Source organism: Mytilus trossulus, unplaced genomic scaffold (genome assembly GCF_036588685.1).
Source record: "Mytilus trossulus isolate FHL-02 unplaced genomic scaffold, PNRI_Mtr1.1.1.hap1 h1tg000070l__unscaffolded, whole genome shotgun sequence".
In the NCBI taxonomy this organism is placed as follows: Eukaryota; Metazoa; Mollusca; class Bivalvia; order Mytilida; family Mytilidae; genus Mytilus; species Mytilus trossulus.
The window spans coordinates 2000743-2022402 of record NW_026963294.1 but is presented as its reverse complement, the minus strand read 5'-3'; the positions used below and the strand labels follow the sequence as shown (position 1 = coordinate 2022402).

The 21660-nt window shown below is 34.5% G+C and overlaps 36 non-coding genes across 36 annotated transcripts; all 36 read left to right on the top strand.

Moving 5' to 3' along the window:
* Positions 1–146: 146 nt before the first annotated feature.
* On the top strand, positions 147–217 carry Trnag-ccc (transfer RNA glycine (anticodon CCC)). Its single transcript has one exon. It is a non-coding gene; the product is annotated as a tRNA-Gly (tRNA).
* A 344-nt stretch (positions 218–561) lies between these two features.
* Positions 562–634, top strand: Trnat-cgu (transfer RNA threonine (anticodon CGU)). Its single transcript has one exon. It is a non-coding gene; the product is annotated as a tRNA-Thr (tRNA).
* A 215-nt stretch (positions 635–849) lies between these two features.
* On the top strand, positions 850–920 carry Trnag-ccc (transfer RNA glycine (anticodon CCC)). Its single transcript has one exon. It is a non-coding gene; the product is annotated as a tRNA-Gly (tRNA).
* A 343-nt stretch (positions 921–1263) lies between these two features.
* Trnat-cgu (transfer RNA threonine (anticodon CGU)) lies at positions 1264–1336 on the top strand. The gene has a single exon. It is a non-coding gene; the product is annotated as a tRNA-Thr (tRNA).
* A 215-nt stretch (positions 1337–1551) lies between these two features.
* On the top strand, positions 1552–1622 carry Trnag-ccc (transfer RNA glycine (anticodon CCC)). The gene has a single exon. It is a non-coding gene; the product is annotated as a tRNA-Gly (tRNA).
* Positions 1623–1979: 357 nt separating this feature from the next.
* Positions 1980–2052, top strand: Trnat-cgu (transfer RNA threonine (anticodon CGU)). Its single transcript has one exon. It is a non-coding gene; the product is annotated as a tRNA-Thr (tRNA).
* A 215-nt stretch (positions 2053–2267) lies between these two features.
* Trnag-ccc (transfer RNA glycine (anticodon CCC)) lies at positions 2268–2338 on the top strand. Its single transcript has one exon. It is a non-coding gene; the product is annotated as a tRNA-Gly (tRNA).
* A 2408-nt stretch (positions 2339–4746) lies between these two features.
* Positions 4747–4817, top strand: Trnag-ccc (transfer RNA glycine (anticodon CCC)). Its single transcript has one exon. It is a non-coding gene; the product is annotated as a tRNA-Gly (tRNA).
* Positions 4818–5160: 343 nt separating this feature from the next.
* Positions 5161–5233, top strand: Trnat-cgu (transfer RNA threonine (anticodon CGU)). Its single transcript has one exon. It is a non-coding gene; the product is annotated as a tRNA-Thr (tRNA).
* Positions 5234–5448: 215 nt separating this feature from the next.
* Positions 5449–5519, top strand: Trnag-ccc (transfer RNA glycine (anticodon CCC)). The gene has a single exon. It is a non-coding gene; the product is annotated as a tRNA-Gly (tRNA).
* A 357-nt stretch (positions 5520–5876) lies between these two features.
* On the top strand, positions 5877–5949 carry Trnat-cgu (transfer RNA threonine (anticodon CGU)). Its single transcript has one exon. It is a non-coding gene; the product is annotated as a tRNA-Thr (tRNA).
* A 215-nt stretch (positions 5950–6164) lies between these two features.
* Trnag-ccc (transfer RNA glycine (anticodon CCC)) lies at positions 6165–6235 on the top strand. Its single transcript has one exon. It is a non-coding gene; the product is annotated as a tRNA-Gly (tRNA).
* Positions 6236–8643: 2408 nt separating this feature from the next.
* Trnag-ccc (transfer RNA glycine (anticodon CCC)) lies at positions 8644–8714 on the top strand. The gene has a single exon. It is a non-coding gene; the product is annotated as a tRNA-Gly (tRNA).
* A 343-nt stretch (positions 8715–9057) lies between these two features.
* Trnat-cgu (transfer RNA threonine (anticodon CGU)) lies at positions 9058–9130 on the top strand. The gene has a single exon. It is a non-coding gene; the product is annotated as a tRNA-Thr (tRNA).
* Positions 9131–9345: 215 nt separating this feature from the next.
* On the top strand, positions 9346–9416 carry Trnag-ccc (transfer RNA glycine (anticodon CCC)). The gene has a single exon. It is a non-coding gene; the product is annotated as a tRNA-Gly (tRNA).
* Positions 9417–9759: 343 nt separating this feature from the next.
* On the top strand, positions 9760–9832 carry Trnat-cgu (transfer RNA threonine (anticodon CGU)). Its single transcript has one exon. It is a non-coding gene; the product is annotated as a tRNA-Thr (tRNA).
* A 215-nt stretch (positions 9833–10047) lies between these two features.
* Trnag-ccc (transfer RNA glycine (anticodon CCC)) lies at positions 10048–10118 on the top strand. The gene has a single exon. It is a non-coding gene; the product is annotated as a tRNA-Gly (tRNA).
* A 357-nt stretch (positions 10119–10475) lies between these two features.
* On the top strand, positions 10476–10549 carry Trnat-cgu (transfer RNA threonine (anticodon CGU)). Its single transcript has one exon. It is a non-coding gene; the product is annotated as a tRNA-Thr (tRNA).
* Positions 10550–10764: 215 nt separating this feature from the next.
* On the top strand, positions 10765–10835 carry Trnag-ccc (transfer RNA glycine (anticodon CCC)). The gene has a single exon. It is a non-coding gene; the product is annotated as a tRNA-Gly (tRNA).
* Positions 10836–13243: 2408 nt separating this feature from the next.
* Trnag-ccc (transfer RNA glycine (anticodon CCC)) lies at positions 13244–13314 on the top strand. Its single transcript has one exon. It is a non-coding gene; the product is annotated as a tRNA-Gly (tRNA).
* Positions 13315–13657: 343 nt separating this feature from the next.
* Positions 13658–13730, top strand: Trnat-cgu (transfer RNA threonine (anticodon CGU)). The gene has a single exon. It is a non-coding gene; the product is annotated as a tRNA-Thr (tRNA).
* Positions 13731–14505: 775 nt separating this feature from the next.
* Positions 14506–14576, top strand: Trnag-ccc (transfer RNA glycine (anticodon CCC)). The gene has a single exon. It is a non-coding gene; the product is annotated as a tRNA-Gly (tRNA).
* Positions 14577–14919: 343 nt separating this feature from the next.
* Trnat-cgu (transfer RNA threonine (anticodon CGU)) lies at positions 14920–14992 on the top strand. The gene has a single exon. It is a non-coding gene; the product is annotated as a tRNA-Thr (tRNA).
* Positions 14993–15206: 214 nt separating this feature from the next.
* Trnag-ccc (transfer RNA glycine (anticodon CCC)) lies at positions 15207–15278 on the top strand. The gene has a single exon. It is a non-coding gene; the product is annotated as a tRNA-Gly (tRNA).
* Positions 15279–15620: 342 nt separating this feature from the next.
* Trnat-cgu (transfer RNA threonine (anticodon CGU)) lies at positions 15621–15693 on the top strand. The gene has a single exon. It is a non-coding gene; the product is annotated as a tRNA-Thr (tRNA).
* Positions 15694–15908: 215 nt separating this feature from the next.
* Positions 15909–15979, top strand: Trnag-ccc (transfer RNA glycine (anticodon CCC)). The gene has a single exon. It is a non-coding gene; the product is annotated as a tRNA-Gly (tRNA).
* Positions 15980–16322: 343 nt separating this feature from the next.
* Positions 16323–16395, top strand: Trnat-cgu (transfer RNA threonine (anticodon CGU)). Its single transcript has one exon. It is a non-coding gene; the product is annotated as a tRNA-Thr (tRNA).
* A 215-nt stretch (positions 16396–16610) lies between these two features.
* On the top strand, positions 16611–16681 carry Trnag-ccc (transfer RNA glycine (anticodon CCC)). Its single transcript has one exon. It is a non-coding gene; the product is annotated as a tRNA-Gly (tRNA).
* A 344-nt stretch (positions 16682–17025) lies between these two features.
* On the top strand, positions 17026–17098 carry Trnat-cgu (transfer RNA threonine (anticodon CGU)). Its single transcript has one exon. It is a non-coding gene; the product is annotated as a tRNA-Thr (tRNA).
* Positions 17099–17313: 215 nt separating this feature from the next.
* On the top strand, positions 17314–17384 carry Trnag-ccc (transfer RNA glycine (anticodon CCC)). Its single transcript has one exon. It is a non-coding gene; the product is annotated as a tRNA-Gly (tRNA).
* A 343-nt stretch (positions 17385–17727) lies between these two features.
* Trnat-cgu (transfer RNA threonine (anticodon CGU)) lies at positions 17728–17800 on the top strand. The gene has a single exon. It is a non-coding gene; the product is annotated as a tRNA-Thr (tRNA).
* Positions 17801–18015: 215 nt separating this feature from the next.
* Trnag-ccc (transfer RNA glycine (anticodon CCC)) lies at positions 18016–18086 on the top strand. The gene has a single exon. It is a non-coding gene; the product is annotated as a tRNA-Gly (tRNA).
* A 344-nt stretch (positions 18087–18430) lies between these two features.
* Trnat-cgu (transfer RNA threonine (anticodon CGU)) lies at positions 18431–18503 on the top strand. The gene has a single exon. It is a non-coding gene; the product is annotated as a tRNA-Thr (tRNA).
* Positions 18504–18718: 215 nt separating this feature from the next.
* Positions 18719–18789, top strand: Trnag-ccc (transfer RNA glycine (anticodon CCC)). The gene has a single exon. It is a non-coding gene; the product is annotated as a tRNA-Gly (tRNA).
* Positions 18790–19132: 343 nt separating this feature from the next.
* Trnat-cgu (transfer RNA threonine (anticodon CGU)) lies at positions 19133–19205 on the top strand. Its single transcript has one exon. It is a non-coding gene; the product is annotated as a tRNA-Thr (tRNA).
* Positions 19206–19420: 215 nt separating this feature from the next.
* Positions 19421–19491, top strand: Trnag-ccc (transfer RNA glycine (anticodon CCC)). Its single transcript has one exon. It is a non-coding gene; the product is annotated as a tRNA-Gly (tRNA).
* The last annotated feature ends 2169 nt before the right edge of the window (positions 19492–21660 follow it).

Sequence of the window (21660 nt, the reverse complement as noted above, 5' to 3'; positions counted from 1 at the left end):
TTTCTCGAATTCACTACATGTATGTTGCAAGAATGTTAGATGCATATGACAAGTTGATTTATTTTATAATGAACAGTAAACAAATTGTAGTATCACAGGGTACCCGGATATATAGAAATAGATAAAATTCACTACTTCCTATTGAAGCGCCGCTGGTGTAGTGGTATCATGCAAGATTCCCATTCTTGCGACCCGGGTTCGATTCCCGGGCGGCGCAAATTTTTGCCACCTTTTACACACTTTGAAAATTGAAAAAGTAATAAAAAAAAGTTTAAGGTTTATTTTCTTTTCATGTAGATATTTTTGTCTTTCACGAATGCATCATGTAATTACTATGTATATGTATGTTTGATTTCAACCCTTTCTATTCACTAGCTAGTAAATACTTTCGTCGGTTTAAGCCAAAGTATCATATTATTAATTTGAGTGGCTAAATGCATGCTTTCCTTAGAAAGGGAACTGAACAAAATGAGTTTTCTGGTTTTCTATCCTGAATTTGGCCTTTTTACATCAAATTTTGCCTGATGAACATATACTACATTAAGCGAAAGATGCGTCAAAGCCCCTATAGCTCAGTGGTTAGAGCACTGGTCTCGTAAACCAGGGGTCGTGAGTTCGACTCTCACTGGGGGCAGATTTTGCCACCTTTTTACGCAAATACCCTTGCTTCTTACAAATTTTTGCTCTTATTGCAAATAACAGATTTCTCGAATTCACTACATGTATGTTGCAAGAATGTTAGATGCATATGACAAGTTGATTTATTTTATAATGAACAGTAAACAAATTGTAGTATCACAGGGTACCCGGATATATAGAAATAGATAAAATTCACTACTTCCTATTGAAGCGCCGCTGGTGTAGTGGTATCATGCAAGATTCCCATTCTTGCGACCCGGGTTCGATTCCCGGGCGGCGCAAATTTTTGCCACCTTTTACACACTTTGAAAATTGAAAAAGTAATAAAAAAAGTTTAAGGTTTATTTTCTTTTCATGTAGATATTTTTGTCTTTCACGAATGCATCATGTAATTACTATGTATATGTATGTTTGATTTCAACCCTTTCTATTCACTAGCTAGTAAATACTTTCGTCGGTTTAAGCCAAAGTATCATATTATTAATTTGAGTGGCTAAATGCATGCTTTCCTTAGAAAGGGAACTGAACAAAATGAGTTTTCTGGTTTTCTATCCTGAATTTGGCCTTTTTACATCAAATTTTGCCTGATGAACATATACTACATTAAGCGTAAGATGCGTCAAAGCCCCTATAGCTCAGTGGTTAGAGCACTGGTCTCGTAAACCAGGGGTCGTGAGTTCGACTCTCACTGGGGGCAGATTTTGCCACCTTTTTACGCAAATACCCTTGCTTCTTACAAATTTTTGCTCTTATTGCAAATAACAGATTTCTCGAATTCACTACATGTATGTTGCAAGAATGTTAGATGCATATGACAAGTTGATTTATTTTATAATGAACAGTAAACTAATTGTAGTATCACAGGGTACCCGGATATATAGAAATAGATAAAATTCACTACTTCCTATTGAAGCGCCGCTGGTGTAGTGGTATCATGCAAGAATCCCATTCTTGCGACCCGGGTTCGATTCCCGGGCGGCGCAAATTTTTGCCACCTTTTACACACTTTGAAAATTGAAAAAGTAATAAAAAAAGTTTAAGGTTTATTTTCTTTTCATGTAGATATTTTTGTCTTTCACGAATGCATCATGTAATTACTATGTATATGTATGTTTGATTTCAACCCTTTCTATTCACTAGCTAGTAAATACTTTCGTCGGTTTAAGCCAAAGTATCATATTATTAATTTGAGTGGCTAAATGCATGCTTTCCTTAGAAAGGGAACTGAACAAAATGAGTTTTCTGGTTTTCTATCCTGAATTTGGCCTTTTTACATCAAATTTTGCCTGATGAACATATACTAAAAAAAAAAGTCTACATTAAGCGAAAGTTGCGTCAAAGCCCCTATAGCTCAGTGGTTAGAGCACTGGTCTCGTAAACCAGGGGTCGTGAGTTCGACTCTCACTGGGGGCAGATTTTGCCACCTTTTTACGCAAATACCCTTGCTTCTTACAAATTTTTGCTCTTATTGCAAATAACAGATTTCTCGAATTCACTACATGTATGTTGCAAGAATGTTAGATGCATATGACAAGTTGATTTATTTTATAATGAACAGTAAACAAATTGTAGTATCACAGGGTACCCGGATATATAGAAATAGATAAAATTCACTACTTCCTATTGAAGCGCCGCTGGTGTAGTGGTATCATGCAAGATTCCCATTCTTGCGACCCGGGTTCGATTCCCGGGCGGCGCAAATTTTTGCCACCTTTTACACACTTTGAAAATTGAAAAAGTAATAAAAAAAGTTTAAGGTTTATTTTCTTTTCATGTAGATATTTTTGTCTTTCACGAATGCATCATGTAATAACTATGTATATGTATGTTTGATTTCAACCCTTTCTATTCACTAGCTAGTAAATACTTTCGTCGGTTTAAGCCAAAGTATCATATTATTAATTTGAGTGGCTAAATGCATGCTTTCCTTAGAAAGGGAACTGAACAAAATGAGTTTTCTGGTTTTCTATCATGAATTTGGCCTTTTTACATCAAATTTTGCCTGATAAACATATACTACATTAAGCGAAAGATGCGTCAAAGCCCCTATAGCTCAGTGGTTAGAGCACTGGTCTCGTGGTGGAGTCGAGTGGACCTTTAAGTGACTGGACGTTGTGTTTATGTCTAAGGAAATATTTACTATATTATAAGTGATTGCTCGGATTTCCAAGCATATTTTCGGAATATAAACGTTCTAACTTGTATCAGAAGTAAGTGTTTGACTTTAGTTATAACAAAACTGTCGTTTGTAATGTTTTACATTATTGTAAACATTGTCGTATAGAAAGAGGCTACCCAAGGGTGAATTATATTATGATGGAGAGACTTCCATCTTTATTAAGGAGTACCATTGAAAATGCTTGTGAACAATTTCGAAATATTACATTTACTGTGCATGGTGAAAGTGACAGAGCACGTATTTCTATAATGTTTGCAAATGAAGATACAAATAAAAGTAAACGAAAGTCGATTTCAACTGTCAACCGTGACAAAAAACGAATGAAAGAGTATAACAACAGTGTTGAAACTATTTCGAATATTGAAAATCATATCGAGATGATTCATTCAGATTGTGTATTTGAAAGTAATAAAATACAGGACGAAACAGTAGCGGCAAATACATCGGATATAATGGACATTGAAGATAACCCGTCTGAGGCCTCCGTTATGGCATGTTCAGGTAACATTGAAACCGGTATAGAACGTCCAAATATAGAACTGTGTGCAATCGATACAGGTAAAGAATTGTCTGTATCAGTTAACTGTGTCAATAGAAAAAATGTAAATAAAAACAAAGGTAGATTATCCATTGACAAAATTGAAAGGAATAAATGTAGTACAAAAGATGATGAACTTTCAGAGTTTCCGCCGCTTAGTAAAGTAAATTACAGGGATATTTTATCTGCTACATCTCAACGCGATAAATTGGTAGAAAACAATGACAAAAGTAAACAAACATTGCCGTCAAATATTGCAACTGACATTAAGTTAATTCCAAAATTTGTTTTGAAACAATCAGGAGGTCGCAACGAAATATTGATCGGAAAAACATTGAGGAATCGTCTGATATTGTATCATATAGATGATAAAGAATTTGAGATACTCGATTGCAGTGACCGAGGTTTATATAAATTTAACAAAGTGTTGACTGAAGATTTTCGTGATGTAAGAACTATACCGAAACTGATGACTGATGATGTGAGAAAAGGACTAGACGAGATGATAGAATTTGCGACTAATAAAAAACTTTAATTGTTTTATTATTTTATTTTATGTTGATTTGTAAGAGAGATAGTTTGTATGGTGTTTGTGAGAATGTTGTGAAAAAGTTTTTCCAAATATTTTGATAATTTTTGTGCTCTGTTTGCATGTCTTAAAATAGCTGATGATTGACTCGATATTTAATACTTCGAATTTTGATTGCGTTGTGGAATGGAATCCAGCCCAGTGCCACCAATATTTTCTATTGTATTATTTTTTGTCCTCTGTCGGAAAATAAGACGTCATAATCATTTTTCACTCTAATTTTTCTTTGTATTCTGTGTAAGCTTTTTATCAATTTGAATGTATGTGCTGAATGGTAGATAAGAGTGAGTTAGAATATAAGTATATGAATATGTTTCTATAGAATGTGATATGATATCTATATATGAGTATATAGTCATGTAGATAATTGTGTTCGTGACAAATATTTCACGCATTTGAATTGTAAACGTAGAATATTGAATGTTTCTTTTCAGAGAAAGGACAATAATTGATAATAATGTTTTTCATTGATGTGTAATTCTGAACTGTGATATGTAAATACGATGTTTGATTATAATAAAGATAAAAAAAAAAGAGCACTGGTCTCGTAAACCAGGGGTCGTGAGTTCGACTCTCACTGGGGGCAGATTTTGCCACCTTTTTACGCAAATACCCTTGCTTCTTACAAATTTTTGCTCTTATTGCAAATAACAGATTTCTCGAATTCACTACATGTATGTTGCAAGAATGTTAGATGCATATGACAAGTTGATTTATTTTATAATGAACAGTAAACAAATTGTAGTATCACAGGGTACCCGGATATATAGAAATAGATAAAATTCACTACTTCCTATTGAAGCGCCGCTGGTGTAGTGGTATCATGCAAGATTCCCATTCTTGCGACCCGGGTTCGATTCCCGGGCGGCGCAAATTTTTGCCACCTTTTACACACTTTGAAAATTGAAAAAGTAATAAAAAAAGTTTAAGGTTTATTTTCTTTTCATGTAGATATTTTTGTCTTTCACGAATGCATCATGTAATTACTATGTATATGTATGTTTGATTTCAACCCTTTCTATTCACTAGCTAGTAAATACTTTCGTCGGTTTAAGCCAAAGTATCATATTATTAATTTGAGTGGCTAAATGCATGCTTTCCTTAGAAAGGGAACTGAACAAAATGAGTTTTCTGGTTTTCTATCCTGAATTTGGCCTTTTTACATCAAATTTTGCCTGATGAACATATACTACATTAAGCGTAAGATGCGTCAAAGCCCCTATAGCTCAGTGGTTAGAGCACTGGTCTCGTAAACCAGGGGTCGTGAGTTCGACTCTCACTGGGGGCAGATTTTGCCACCTTTTTACGCAAATACCCTTGCTTCTTACAAATTTTTGCTCTTATTGCAAATAACAGATTTCTCGAATTCACTACATGTATGTTGCAAGAATGTTAGATGCATATGACAAGTTGATTTATTTTATAATGAACAGTAAACTAATTGTAGTATCACAGGGTACCCGGATATATAGAAATAGATAAAATTCACTACTTCCTATTGAAGCGCCGCTGGTGTAGTGGTATCATGCAAGAATCCCATTCTTGAGACCCGGGTTCGATTCCCGGGCGGCGCAAATTTTTGCCACCTTTTACACACTTTGAAAATTGAAAAAGTAATAAAAAAAGTTTAAGGTTTATTTTCTTTTCATGTAGATATTTTTGTCTTTCACGAATGCATCATGTAATTACTATGTATATGTATGTTTGATTTCAACCCTTTCTATTCACTAGCTAGTAAATACTTTCGTCGGTTTAAGCCAAAGTATCATATTATTAATTTGAGTGGCTAAATGCATGCTTTCCTTAGAAAGGGAACTGAACAAAATGAGTTTTCTGGTTTTCTATCCTGAATTTGGCCTTTTTACATCAAATTTTGCCTGATGAACATATACTAAAAAAAAAAGTCTACATTAAGCGAAAGTTGCGTCAAAGCCCCTATAGCTCAGTGGTTAGAGCACTGGTCTCGTAAACCAGGGGTCGTGAGTTCGACTCTCACTGGGGGCAGATTTTGCCACCTTTTTACGCAAATACCCTTGCTTCTTACAAATTTTTGCTCTTATTGCAAATAACAGATTTCTCGAATTCACTACATGTATGTTGCAAGAATGTTAGATGCATATGACAAGTTGATTTATTTTATAATGAACAGTAAACAAATTGTAGTATCACAGGGTACCCGGATATATAGAAATAGATAAAATTCACTACTTCCTATTGAAGCGCCGCTGGTGTAGTGGTATCATGCAAGATTCCCATTCTTGCGACCCGGGTTCGATTCCCGGGCGGCGCAAATTTTTGCCACCTTTTACACACTTTGAAAATTGAAAAAGTAATAAAAAAAGTTTAAGGTTTATTTTCTTTTCATGTAGATATTTTTGTCTTTCACGAATGCATCATGTAATAACTATGTATATGTATGTTTGATTTCAACCCTTTCTATTCACTAGCTAGTAAATACTTTCGTCGGTTTAAGCCAAAGTATCATATTATTAATTTGAGTGGCTAAATGCATGCTTTCCTTAGAAAGGGAACTGAACAAAATGAGTTTTCTGGTTTTCTATCATGAATTTGGCCATTTTACATCAAATTTTGCCTGATAAACATATACTACATTAAGCGAAAGATGCGTCAAAGCCCCTATAGCTCAGTGGTTAGAGCACTGGTCTCGTGGTGGAGTCGAGTGGACCTTTAAGTGACTGGACGTTGTGTTTATGTCTAAGGAAATATTTACTATATTATAAGTGATTGCTCGGATTTCCAAGCATATTTTCGGAATATAAACGTTCTAACTTGTATCAGAAGTAAGTGTTTGACTTTAGTTATAACAAAACTGTCGTTTGTAATGTTTTACATTATTGTAAACATTGTCGTATAGAAAGAGGCTACCCAAGGGTGAATTATATTATGATGGAGAGACTTCCATCTTTATTAAGGAGTACCATTGAAAATGCTTGTGAACAATTTCGAAATATTACATTTACTGTGCATGGTGAAAGTGACAGAGCACGTATTTCTATAATGTTTGCAAATGAAGATACAAATAAAAGTAAACGAAAGTCGATTTCAACTGTCAACCGTGACAAAAAACGAATGAAAGAGTATAACAACAGTGTTGAAACTATTTCGAATATTGAAAATCATATCGAGATGATTCATTCAGATTGTGTATTTGAAAGTAATAAAATACAGGACGAAACAGTAGCGGCAAATACATCGGATATAATGGACATTGAAGATAACCCGTCTGAGGCCTCCGTTATGGCATGTTCAGGTAACATTGAAACCGGTATAGAACGTCCAAATATAGAACTGTGTGCAATCGATACAGGTAAAGAATTGTCTGTATCAGTTAACTGTGTCAATAGAAAAAATGTAAATAAAAACAAAGGTAGATTATCCATTGACAAAATTGAAAGGAATAAATGTAGTACAAAAGATGATGAACTTTCAGAGTTTCCGCCGCTTAGTAAAGTAAATTACAGGGATATTTTATCTGCTACATCTCAACGCGATAAATTGGTAGAAAACAATGACAAAAGTAAACAAACATTGCCGTCAAATATTGCAACTGACATTAAGTTAATTCCAAAATTTGTTTTGAAACAATCAGGAGGTCGCAACGAAATATTGATCGGAAAAACATTGAGGAATCGTCTGATATTGTATCATATAGATGATAAAGAATTTGAGATACTCGATTGCAGTGACCGAGGTTTATATAAATTTAACAAAGTGTTGACTGAAGATTTTCGTGATGTAAGAACTATACCGAAACTGATGACTGATGATGTGAGAAAAGGACTAGACGAGATGATAGAATTTGCGACTAATAAAAAACTTTAATTGTTTTATTATTTTATTTTATGTTGATTTGTAAGAGAGATAGTTTGTATGGTGTTTGTGAGAATGTTGTGAAAAAGTTTTTCCAAATATTTTGATAATTTTTGTGCTCTGTTTGCATGTCTTAAAATAGCTGATGATTGACTCGATATTTAATACTTCGAATTTTGATTGCGTTGTGGAATGGAATCCAGCCCAGTGCCACCAATATTTTCTATTGTATTATTTTTTGTCCTCTGTCGGAAAATAAGACGTCATAATCATTTTTCACTCTAATTTTTCTTTGTATTCTGTGTAAGCTTTTTATCAATTTGAATGTATGTGCTGAATGGTAGATAAGAGTGAGTTAGAATATAAGTATATGAATATGTTTCTATAGAATGTGATATGATATCTATATATGAGTATATAGTCATGTAGATAATTGTGTTCGTGACAAATATTTCACGCATTTGAATTGTAAACGTAGAATATTGAATGTTTCTTTTCAGAGAAAGGACAATAATTGATAATAATGTTTTTCATTGATGTGTAATTCTGAACTGTGATATGTAAATACGATGTTTGATTATAATAAAGATAAAAAAAAAAGAGCACTGGTCTCGTAAACCAGGGGTCGTGAGTTCGACTCTCACTGGGGGCAGATTTTGCCACCTTTTTACGCAAATACCCTTGCTTCTTACAAATTTTTGCTCTTATTGCAAATAACAGATTTCTCGAATTCACTACATGTATGTTGCAAGAATGTTAGATGCATATGACAAGTTGATTTATTTTATAATGAACAGTAAACAAATTGTAGTATCACAGGGTACCCGGATATATAGAAATAGATAAAATTCACTACTTCCTATTGAAGCGCCGCTGGTGTAGTGGTATCATGCAAGATTCCCATTCTTGCGACCCGGGTTCGATTCCCGGGCGGCGCAAATTTTTGCCACCTTTTACACACTTTGAAAATTGAAAAAGTAATAAAAAAAGTTTAAGGTTTATTTTCTTTTCATGTAGATATTTTTGTCTTTCACGAATGCATCATGTAATTACTATGTATATGTATGTTTGATTTCAACCCTTTCTATTCACTAGCTAGTAAATACTTTCGTCGGTTTAAGCCAAAGTATCATATTATTAATTTGAGTGGCTAAATGCATGCTTTCCTTAGAAAGGGAACTGAACAAAATGAGTTTTCTGGTTTTCTATCCTGAATTTGGCCTTTTTACATCAAATTTTGCCTGATGAACATATACTACATTAAGCGAAAGATGCGTCAAAGCCCCTATAGCTCAGTGGTTAGAGCACTGGTCTCGTAAACCAGGGGTCGTGAGTTCGACTCTCACTGGGGGCAGATTTTGCCACCTTTTTACGCAAATACCCTTGCTTCTTACAAATTTTTGCTCTTATTGCAAATAACAGATTTCTCGAATTCACTACATGTATGTTGCAAGAATGTTAGATGCATATGACAAGTTGATTTATTTTATAATGAACAGTAAACAAATTGTAGTATCACAGGGTACCCGGATATATAGAAATAGATAAAATTCACTACTTCCTATTGAAGCGCCGCTGGTGTAGTGGTATCATGCAAGATTCCCATTCTTGCGACCCGGGTTCGATTCCCGGGCGGCGCAAATTTTTGCCACCTTTTACACACTTTGAAAATTGAAAAAGTAATAAAAAAAGTTTAAGGTTTATTTTCTTTTCATGTAGATATTTTTGTCTTTCACGAATGCATCATGTAATTACTATGTATATGTATGTTTGATTTCAACCCTTTCTATTCACTAGCTAGTAAATACTTTCGTCGGTTTAAGCCAAAGTATCATATTATTAATTTGAGTGGCTAAATGCATGCTTTCCTTAGAAAGGGAACTGAACAAAATGAGTTTTCTGGTTTTCTATCCTGAATTTGGCCTTTTTACATCAAATTTTGCCTGATGAACATATACTACATTAAGCGAAAGATGCGTCAAAGCCCCTATAGCTCAGTGGTTAGAGCACTGGTCTCGTAAACCAGGGGTCGTGAGTTCGACTCTCACTGGGGGCAGATTTTGCCACCTTTTTACGCAAATACCCTTGCTTCTTACAAATTTTTGCTCTTATTGCAAATAACAGATTTCTCGAATTCACTACATGTATGTTGCAAGAATGTTAGATGCATATGACAAGTTGATTTATTTTATAATGAACAGTAAACTAATTGTAGTATCACAGGGTACCCGGATATATAGAAATAGATAAAATTCACTACTTCCTATTGAAGCGCCGCTGGTGTAGTGGTATCATGCAAGAATCCCATTCTTGCGACCCGGGTTCGATTCCCGGGCGGCGCAAATTTTTGCCACCTTTTACACACTTTGAAAATTGAAAAAGTAATAAAAAAAGTTTAAGGTTTATTTTCTTTTCATGTAGATATTTTTGTCTTTCACGAATGCATCATGTAATTACTATGTATATGTATGTTTGATTTCAACCCTTTCTATTCACTAGCTAGTAAATACTTTCGTCGGTTTAAGCCAAAGTATCATATTATTAATTTGAGTGGCTAAATGCATGCTTTCCTTAGAAAGGGAACTGAACAAAATGAGTTTTCTGGTTTTCTATCCTGAATTTGGCCTTTTTACATCAAATTTTGCCTGATGAACATATACTAAAAAAAAAAGTCTACATTAAGCGAAAGTTGCGTCAAAGCCCCTATAGCTCAGTGGTTAGAGCACTGGTCTCGTAAACCAGGGGTCGTGAGTTCGACTCTCACTGGGGGGCAGATTTTGCCACCTTTTTACGCAAATACCCTTGCTTCTTACAAATTTTTGCTCTTATTGCAAATAACAGATTTCTCGAATTCACTACATGTATGTTGCAAGAATGTTAGATGCATATGACAAGTTGATTTATTTTATAATGAACAGTAAACAAATTGTAGTATCACAGGGTACCCGGATATATAGAAATAGATAAAATTCACTACTTCCTATTGAAGCGCCGCTGGTGTAGTGGTATCATGCAAGATTCCCATTCTTGCGACCCGGGTTCGATTCCCGGGCGGCGCAAATTTTTGCCACCTTTTACACACTTTGAAAATTGAAAAAGTAATAAAAAAAGTTTAAGGTTTATTTTCTTTTCATGTAGATATTTTTGTCTTTCACGAATGCATCATGTAATTACTATGTATATGTATGTTTGATTTCAACCCTTTCTATTCACTAGCTAGTAAATACTTTCGTCGGTTTAAGCCAAAGTATCATATTATTAATTTGAGTGGCTAAATGCATGCTTTCCTTAGAAAGGGAACTGAACAAAATGAGTTTTCTGGTTTTCTATCATGAATTTGGCCTTTTTACATCAAATTTTGCCTGATAAACATATACTACATTAAGCGAAAGATGCGTCAAAGCCCCTATAGCTCAGTGGTTAGAGCACTGGTCTCGTGGTGGAGTCGAGTGGACCTTTAAGTGACTGGACGTTGTGTTTATGTCTAAGGAAATATTTACTATATTATAAGTGATTGCTCGGATTTCCAAGCATATTTTCGGAATATAAACGTTCTAACTTGTATCAGAAGTAAGTGTTTGACTTTAGTTATAACAAAACTGTCGTTTGTAATGTTTTACATTATTGTAAACATTGTCGTATAGAAAGAGGCTACCCAAGGGTGAATTATATTATGATGGAGAGACTTCCATCTTTATTAAGGAGTACCATTGAAAATGCTTGTGAACAATTTCGAAATATTACATTTACTGTGCATGGTGAAAGTGACAGAGCACGTATTTCTATAATGTTTGCAAATGAAGATACAAATAAAAGTAAACGAAAGTCGATTTCAACTGTCAACCGTGACAAAAAACGAATGAAAGAGTATAACAACAGTGTTGAAACTATTTCGAATATTGAAAATCATATCGAGATGATTCATTCAGATTGTGTATTTGAAAGTAATAAAATACAGGACGAAACAGTAGCGGCAAATACATCGGATATAATGGACATTGAAGATAACCCGTCTGAGGCCTCCGTTATGGCATGTTCAGGTAACATTGAAACCGGTATAGAACGTCCAAATATAGAACTGTGTGCAATCGATACAGGTAAAGAATTGTCTGTATCAGTTAACTGTGTCAATAGAAAAAATGTAAATAAAAACAAAGGTAGATTATCCATTGACAAAATTGAAAGGAATAAATGTAGTACAAAAGATGATGAACTTTCAGAGTTTCCGCCGCTTAGTAAAGTAAATTACAGGGATATTTTATCTGCTACATCTCAACGCGATAAATTGGTAGAAAACAATGACAAAAGTAAACAAACATTGCCGTCAAATATTGCAACTGACATTAAGTTAATTCCAAAATTTGTTTTGAAACAATCAGGAGGTCGCAACGAAATATTGATCGGAAAAACATTGAGGAATCGTCTGATATTGTATCATATAGATGATAAAGAATTTGAAATACTCGATTGCAGTGACCGAGGTTTATATAAATTTAACAAAGTGTTGACTGAAGATTTTCGTGATGTAAGAACTATACCGAAACTGATGACTGATGATGTGAGAAAAGGACTAGACGAGATGATAGAATTTGCGACTAATAAAAAACTTTAATTGTTTTATTATTTTATTTTATGTTGATTTGTAAGAGAGATAGTTTGTATGGTGTTTGTGAGAATGTTGTGAAAAAGTTTTTCCAAATATTTTGATAATTTTTGTGCTCTGTTTGCATGTCTTAAAATAGCTGATGATTGACTCGATATTTAATACTTCGAATTTTGATTGCGTTGTGGAATGGAATCCAGCCCAGTGCCACCAATATTTTCTATTGTATTATTTTTTGTCCTCTGTCGGAAAATAAGACGTCATAATCATTTTTCACTCTAATTTTTCTTTGTATTCTGTGTAAGCTTTTTATCAATTTGAATGTATGTGCTGAATGGTAGATAAGAGTGAGTTAGAATATAAGTATATGAATATGTTTCTATAGAATGTGATATGATATCTATATATGAGTATATAGTCATGTAGATAATTGTGTTCGTGACAAATATTTCACGCATTTGAATTGTAAACGTAGAATATTGAATGTTTCTTTTCAGAGAAAGGACAATAATTGATAATAATGTTTTTCATTGATGTGTAATTCTGAACTGTGATATGTAAATACGATGTTTGATTATAATAAAGATAAAAAAAAAAGAGCACTGGTCTCGTAAACCAGGGGTCGTGAGTTCGACTCTCACTGGGGGCAGATTTTGCCACCTTTTTACGCAAATACCCTTGCTTCTTACAAATTTTTGCTCTTATTGCAAATAACAGATTTCTCGAATTCACTACATGTATGTTGCAAGAATGTTAGATGCATATGACAAGTTGATTTATTTTATAATGAACAGTAAACAAATTGTAGTATCACAGGGTACCCGGATATATAGAAATAGATAAAATTCACTACTTCCTATTGAAGCGCCGCTGGTGTAGTGGTATCATGCAAGATTCCCATTCTTGCGACCCGGGTTCGATTCCCGGGCGGCGCAAATTTTTGCCACCTTTTACACACTTTGAAAATTGAAAAAGTAATAAAAAAAGTTTAAGGTTTATTTTCTTTTCATGTAGATATTTTTGTCTTTCACGAATGCATCATGTAATTACTATGTATATGTATGTTTGATTTCAACCCTTTCTATTCACTAGCTAGTAAATACTTTCGTCGGTTTAAGCCAAAGTATCATATTATTAATTTGAGTGGCTAAATGCATGCTTTCCTTAGAAAGGGAACTGAACAAAATGAGTTTTCTGGTTTTCTATCCTGAATTTGGCCTTTTTACATCAAATTTTGCCTGATGAACATATACTACATTAAGCGAAAGATGCGTCAAAGCCCCTATAGCTCAGTGGTTAGAGCACTGGTCTCGTAAACCAGGGGTCGTGAGTTCGACTCTCACTGGGGGCAGATTTTGCCACCTTTTTACGCAAATACCCTTGCTTCTTACAAATTTTTGCTCTTATTGCAAATAACAGATTTCTCGAATTCACTACATGTATGTTGCAAGAATGTTAGATGCATATGACAATAGATATAGGAAGATGTGGTGTGAGTGCCAATGAGACAACTCTCCATCCAAATAACAATTTAAAAATTAAACCATTATAGGTTAAAGTACGGCCTTCAACACGGAGCCTTGGCTCACACCGAACAACAAGCTATAAAGGGCCCCAAAATTACGAGTGTAAAACCATTCAAACGGGAAAACCAACGGTCTAATCTATAAAAACAAAACAAGAAACGAGAAACACGAATATATTACATAAACAAACGACAACTACTGTGCATCAGATTCCTGACTTAGGACAGGTGCAAACATTTGCAGCGGGATTAAACGTTTTAATGGGCCCAAACCTTCTCCCTTTTTCTGAAACAATAGCATAACATCACAACATATAAAAACATACGATAAAATATCAATTGGAAGACTTAACTCAATCAAAAAACGTATGATTACACAATGAACGAATAAATTTGATCTGCGATATCTGAATACAAATGCACAGTTAATTAAATATTAGAGACAAACATTCATGACCAAAAGGCTAACAAAAAAATTCAAACACACTGAGAAATATTTAACCAATCAATGATTTATTTTATAATGAACAGTAAACAAATTGTAGTATCACAGGGTACCCGGATATATAGAAATAGATAAAATTCACTACTTCCTATTGAAGCGCCGCTGGTGTAGTGGTATCATGCAAGATTCCCATTCTTGCGACCCGGGTTCGATTCCCGGGCGGCGCAAATTTTTGCCACCTTTTACACACTTTGAAAATTGAAAAAGTAATAAAAAAAGTTTAAGGTTTATTTTCTTTTCATGTAGATATTTTTGTCTTTCACGAATGCATCATGTAATTACTATGTATATGTATGTTTGATTTCAACCCTTTCTATTCACTAGCTAGTAAATACTTTCGTCGGTTTAAGCCAAAGTATCATATTATTAATTTGAGTGGCTAAATGCATGCTTTCCTTAGAAAGGGAACTGAACAAAATGAGTTTTCTGGTTTTCTATCCTGAATTTGGCCTTTTTACATCAAATTTTGCCTGATGAACATATACTACATTAAGCGAAAGATGCGTCAAAGCCCCTATAGCTCAGTGGTTAGAGCACTGGTCTCGTAAACCAGGGGTCGTGAGTTCGACTCTCACTGGGGGCAGATTTTGCCACCTTTTTACGCAAATACCCTTGCTTCTTACAAATTTTTGCTCTTATTGCAAATAACAGATTTCTCGAATTCACTACATGTATGTTGCAAGAATGTTAGATGCATATGACAAGTTGATTTATTTTATAATGAACAGTAAACAAATTGTAGTATCACAGGGTACCCGGATATATAGAAATAGATAAAATTCACTACTTCCTATTGAAGCGCCGCTGGTGTAGTGGTATCATGCAAGATTCCCATTCTTGCGACCCGGGTTCGATTCCCGGCGGCGCAAATTTTTGCCACCTTTTACACACTTTGAAAATTGAAAAAGTAATAAAAAAAGTTTAAGGTTTATTTTCTTTTCATGTAGATATTTTTGTCTTTCACGAATGCATCATGTAATTACTATGTATATGTATGTTTGATTTCAACCCTTTCTATTCACTAGCTAGTAAATACTTTCGTCGGTTTAAGCCAAAGTATCATATTATTAATTTGAGTGGCTAAATGCATGCTTTCCTTAGAAAGGGAACTGAACAAAATGAGTTTTCTGGTTTTCTATCCTGAATTTGGCCTTTTTACATCAAATTTTGCCTGATGAACATATACTACATTAAGCGAAAGATGCGTCAAAGCCCCTATAGCTCAGTGGTTAGAGCACTGGTCTCGTAAACCAGGGGTCGTGAGTTCGACTCTCACTGGGGGCAGATTTTGCCACCTTTTTACGCAAATACCCTTGCTTCTTACAAATTTTTGCTCTTATTGCAAATAACAGATTTCTCGAATTCACTACATGTATGTTGCAAGAATGTTAGATGCATATGACAAGTTGATTTATTTTATAATGAACAGTAAACAAATTGTAGTATCACAGGGTACCCGGATATATAGAAATAGATAAAATTCACTACTTCCTATTGAAGCGCCGCTGGTGTAGTGGTATCATGCAAGATTCCCATTCTTGCGACCCGGGTTCGATTCCCGGGCGGCGCAAATTTTTGCCACCTTTTACACACTTTGAAAATTGAAAAAGTAATAAAAAAAGTTTAAGGTTTATTTTCTTTTCATGTAGATATTTTTGTCTTTCACGAATGCATCATGTAATTACTATGTATATGTATGTTTGATTTCAACCCTTTCTATTCACTAGCTAGTAAATACTTTCGTCGGTATAAGCCAAAGTATCATATTATTAATTTGAGTGGCTAAATGCATGCTTTCCTTAGAAAGGGAACTGAACAAAATGAGTTTTCTGGTTTTCTATCCTGAATTTGGCCTTTTTACATCAAATTTTGCCTGATGAACATATACTACATTAAGCGAAAGATGCGTCTAAGCCCCTATAGCTCAGTGGTTAGAGCACTGGTCTCGTAAACCAGGGGTCGTGAGTTCGACTCTCACTGGGGGCAGATTTTGCCACCTTTTTACGCAAATACCCTTGCTTCTTACAAATTTTTGCTCTTATTGCAAATAACAGATTTCTCGAATTCACTACATGTATGTTGCAAGAATGTTAGATGCATATGACAAGTTGATTTATTTTATAATGAACAGTAAACAAATTGTAGTATCACAGGGTACCCGGATATATAGAAATAGATAGAATTCACTACTTCCTATTGAAGCGCCGCTGGTGTAGTGGTATCATGCAAGATTCCCATTCTTGCGACCCGGGTTCGATTCCCGGGCGGCGCAAATTTTTGCCACCTTTTACACACTTTGAAAATTGAAAAAGTAATAAAAAAAAGTTTAAGGTTTATTTTCTTTTCATGTAGATATTTTTGTCTTTCACGAATGCATCATGTAATTACTATGTATATGTATGTTTGATTTCAACCCTTTCTATTCACTAGCTAGTAAATACTTTCGTCGGTTTAAGCCAAAGTATCATATTATTAATTTGAGTGGCTAAATGCATGCTTTCCTTAGAAAGGGAACTGAACAAAATGAGTTTTCTGGTTTTCTATCCTGAATTTGGCCTTTTTACATCAAATTTTGCCTGATGAACATATACTACATTAAGCGAAAGATGCGTCAAAGCCCCTATAGCTCAGTGGTTAGAGCACTGGTCTCGTAAACCAGGGGTCGTGAGTTCGACTCTCACTGGGGGCAGATTTTGCCACCTTTTTACGCAAATACCCTTGCTTCTTACAAATTTTTGCTCTTATTGCAAATAACAGATTTCTCGAATTCACTACATGTATGTTGCAAGAATGTTAGATGCATATGACAAGTTGATTTATTTTATAATGAACAGTAAACAAATTGTAGTATCACAGGGTACCCGGATATATAGAAATAGATAAAATTCACTACTTCCTATTGAAGCGCCGCTGGTGTAGTGGTATCATGCAAGATTCCCATTCTTGCGACCCGGGTTCGATTCCCGGGCGGCGCAAATTTTTGCCACCTTTTACACACTTTGAAAATTGAAAAAGTAATAAAAAAAGTTTAAGGTTTATTTTCTTTTCATGTAGATATTTTTGTCTTTCACGAATGCATCATGTAATTACTATGTATATGTATGTTTGATTTCAACCCTTTCTATTCACTAGCTAGTAAATACTTTCGTCGGTTTAAGCCAAAGTATCATATTATTAATTTGAGTGGCTAAATGCATGCTTTCCTTAGAAAGGGAACTGAACAAAATGAGTTTTCTGGTTTTCTATCCTGAATTTGGCCTTTTTACATCAAATTTTGCCTGATGAACATATACTACATTAAGCGAAAGATGCGTCTAAGCCCCTATAGCTCAGTGGTTAGAGCACTGGTCTCGTAAACCAGGGGTCGTGAGTTCGACTCTCACTGGGGGCAGATTTTGCCACCTTTTTACGCAAATACCCTTGCTTCTTACAAATTTTTGCTCTTATTGCAAATAACAGATTTCTCGAATTCACTACATGTATGTTGCAAGAATGTTAGATGCATATGACAAGTTGATTTATTTTATAATGAACAGTAAACAAATTGTAGTATCACAGGGTACCCGGATATATAGAAATAGATAGAATTCACTACTTCCTATTGAAGCGCCGCTGGTGTAGTGGTATCATGCAAGATTCCCATTCTTGCGACCCGGGTTCGATTCCCGGGCGGCGCAAATTTTTGCCACCTTTTACACACTTTGAAAATTGAAAAAGTAATAAAAAAAAGTTTAAGGTTTATTTTCTTTTCATGTAGATATTTTTGTCTTTCACGAATGCATCATGTAATTACTATGTATATGTATGTTTGATTTCAACCCTTTCTATTCACTAGCTAGTAAATACTTTCGTCGGTTTAAGCCAAAGTATCATATTATTAATTTGAGTGGCTAAATGCATGCTTTCCTTAGAAAGGGAACTGAACAAAATGAGTTTTCTGGTTTTCTATCCTGAATTTGGCCTTTTTACATCAAATTTTGCCTGATGAACATATACTACATTAAGCGAAAGATGCGTCAAAGCCCCTATAGCTCAGTGGTTAGAGCACTGGTCTCGTAAACCAGGGGTCGTGAGTTCGACTCTCACTGGGGGCAGATTTTGCCACCTTTTTACGCAAATACCCTTGCTTCTTACAAATTTTTGCTCTTATTGCAAATAACAGATTTCTCGAATTCACTACATGTATGTTGCAAGAATGTTAGATGCATATGACAAGTTGATTTATTTTATAATGAACAGTAAACAAATTGTAGTATCACAGGGTACCCGGATATATAGAAATAGATAAAATTCACTACTTCCTATTGAAGCGCCGCTGGTGTAGTGGTATCATGCAAGATTCCCATTCTTGCGACCCGGGTTCGATTCCCGGGCGGCGCAAATTTTTGCCACCTTTTACACACTTTGAAAATTGAAAAAGTAATAAAAAAAGTTTAAGGTTTATTTTCTTTTCATGTAGATATTTTTGTCTTTCACGAATGCATCATGTAATTACTATGTATATGTATGTTTGATTTCAACCCTTTCTATTCACTAGCTAGTAAATACTTTCGTCGGTTTAAGCCAAAGTATCATATTATTAATTTGAGTGGCTAAATGCATGCTTTCCTTAGAAAGGGAACTGAACAAAATGAGTTTTCTGGTTTTCTATCCTGAATTTGGCCTTTTTACATCAAATTTTGCCTGATGAACATATACTACATTAAGCGAAAGATGCGTCAAAGCCCCTATAGCTCAGTGGTTAGAGCACTGGTCTCGTAAACCAGGGGTCGTGAGTTCGACTCTCACTGGGGGCAGATTTTGCCACCTTTTTACGCAAATACCCTTGCTTCTTACAAATTTTTGCTCTTATTGCAAATAACAGATTTCTCGAATTCACTACATGTATGTTGCAAGAATGTTAGATGCATATGACAAGTTGATTTATTTTATAATGAACAGTAAACAAATTGTAGTATCACAGGGTACCCGGATATATAGAAATAGATAAAATTCACTACTTCCTATTGAAGCGCCGCTGGTGTAGTGGTATCATGCAAGATTCCCATTCTTGCGACCCGGGTTCGATTCCCGGGCGGCGCAAATTTTTGCCACCTTTTACACACTTTGAAAATTGAAAAAGTAATAAAAAAAAGTTTAAGGTTTATTTTCTTTTCATGTAGATATTTTTGTCTTTCACGAATGCATCATGTAATTACTATGTATATGTATGTTTGATTTCAACCCTTTCTATTCACTAGCTAGTAAATACTTTCGTCGGTTTAAGCCAAAGTATCATATTATTAATTTGAGTGGCTAAATGCATGCTTTCCTTAGAAAGGGAACTGAACAAAATGAGTTTTCTGGTTTTCTATCCTGAATTTGGCCTTTTTACATCAAATTTTGCCTGATGAACATATACTACATTAAGCGAAAGATGCGTCAAAGCCCCTATAGCTCAGTGGTTAGAGCACTGGTCTCGGAAGTTAATAGAAACCTTACATTGATATAGACGTACAATTTATTGCTCCTGTTATTGTGTTATTATTTCTATAGGATTTGGATATTACCAGCCGGATTTAGTAAATATAACTATTATAACAGTAATGTAAGTTGAATTACTGACATTTTTGAGAATTATTTTGCGTTTTATTGTTGTTTTGTGAACTTTACTATTCTTCTTGTGAAAATTGAGGTACCTATCAGGGAAATCATTATGGAAAAATTGCCGAAGCCTTTAGTCGCCTTAATTAACAGTATTATTGATGATTATGAGCAACTGACATGGAATTCTCATTATTTAGGTGACAAAATGCGCATTTCATTGGTTTGGACAAGAGGTGATTTAATACACGTGAATCGTGGAGTAAAACATAAGTCAAGATCAAATAGAGAGAGAGACAATAAAAGGATGAAAACATGGAAGGAAAGAGCAGAAAATACAAACAATGACGTTGATAAGACATTTAATGGCGATAATCAGGATAATTCAGAAGTTATAATGGACTCGGAAGGTGAATTACAATACGATGGTCATTCAGATCTCCCATTAGTAGCCCCCGAGCAGATAAACATTACACCTGTAAGGAATGTTGTTCAACCGGTTGTGATGAAAGGTGTTCAGCCGACTAGTGTATCGCTGGTCAAAACAAGTAAGGACAATGAAATAACGGAAAGAATAGTGTGTAACGGGTCGAGAAATAAAAAGAATGTATACACTGATGTTGAAAATATAGAAAATAATGAAAAAGACGAAATAAAAACAATCGATCCGAAATTGATAATTACTGGGAACAATCTTAGTACAGACAGTCATTATCACAAAATTGTATTTAATAGACGATCTGACGGAAGTTGCATATTAGGAAAAGTGAAAAACAGAGACACCGTAGTTATGTGTAGTATAGCGACACGAGAAATCAGACATGTAAATTTGGACAGCGAGAATTCGGACTTTGAAAACGCAATGTATTGCGTTAATAGATTTAACGACGTAAGAAAATGGGACACTTGTGACATTGACTGTTACGTACGTGACATTCCAAGGATGGAAAGATACGCGGAGAAATATAGACTGTGTTCATGATATTTCGATTAATAAATAGTTGGGATGGAAAGCAGTATATGTTTATACACGGGAATTTTATTAAATAATTTTTGTGCCGGTGAATCAAAATTCTGGTCTGGAAACCAACCGTTTATTTATGTATCACATGGAAAATAAAATTAAAATAGAACTTTTGCGTGTGTAAACATTTAATGTTTTTTTTCTTGAATTGTTTCAAATGGTTATTTTTTATTGTTTTATATAAAAAGAAAAAAAAAGGAAAAAATAAAGAAAAAGTTTTATAATCTGACAGTGAATTCGAAGTTAGTGGAAAATATTTCACGCAATATTGTTATGTAAAATGTCGAATGTTATCATTTCAGAGACAGGACAATAAGTTATATGAATGTTTTCATTTATATGTGTATTTTTAAACTGTGATATGTATATATGAAGTGTGATCATAATAAAGATAAAAAAAAAAAAAAGAGCACTGGTCTCGTAAACCAGGGGTCGTGAGTTCGACTCTCACTGGGGGCAGATTTTGCCACCTTTTTACGCAAATACCCTTGCTTCTTACAAATTTTTGCTCTTATTGCAAATAACAGATTTCTCGAATTCACTACATGTATGTTGCAAGAATGTTAGATGCATATGACAAGTTGATTTATTTTATAATGAACAGTAAACAAATTGTAGTATCACAGGGTACCCGGATATATAGA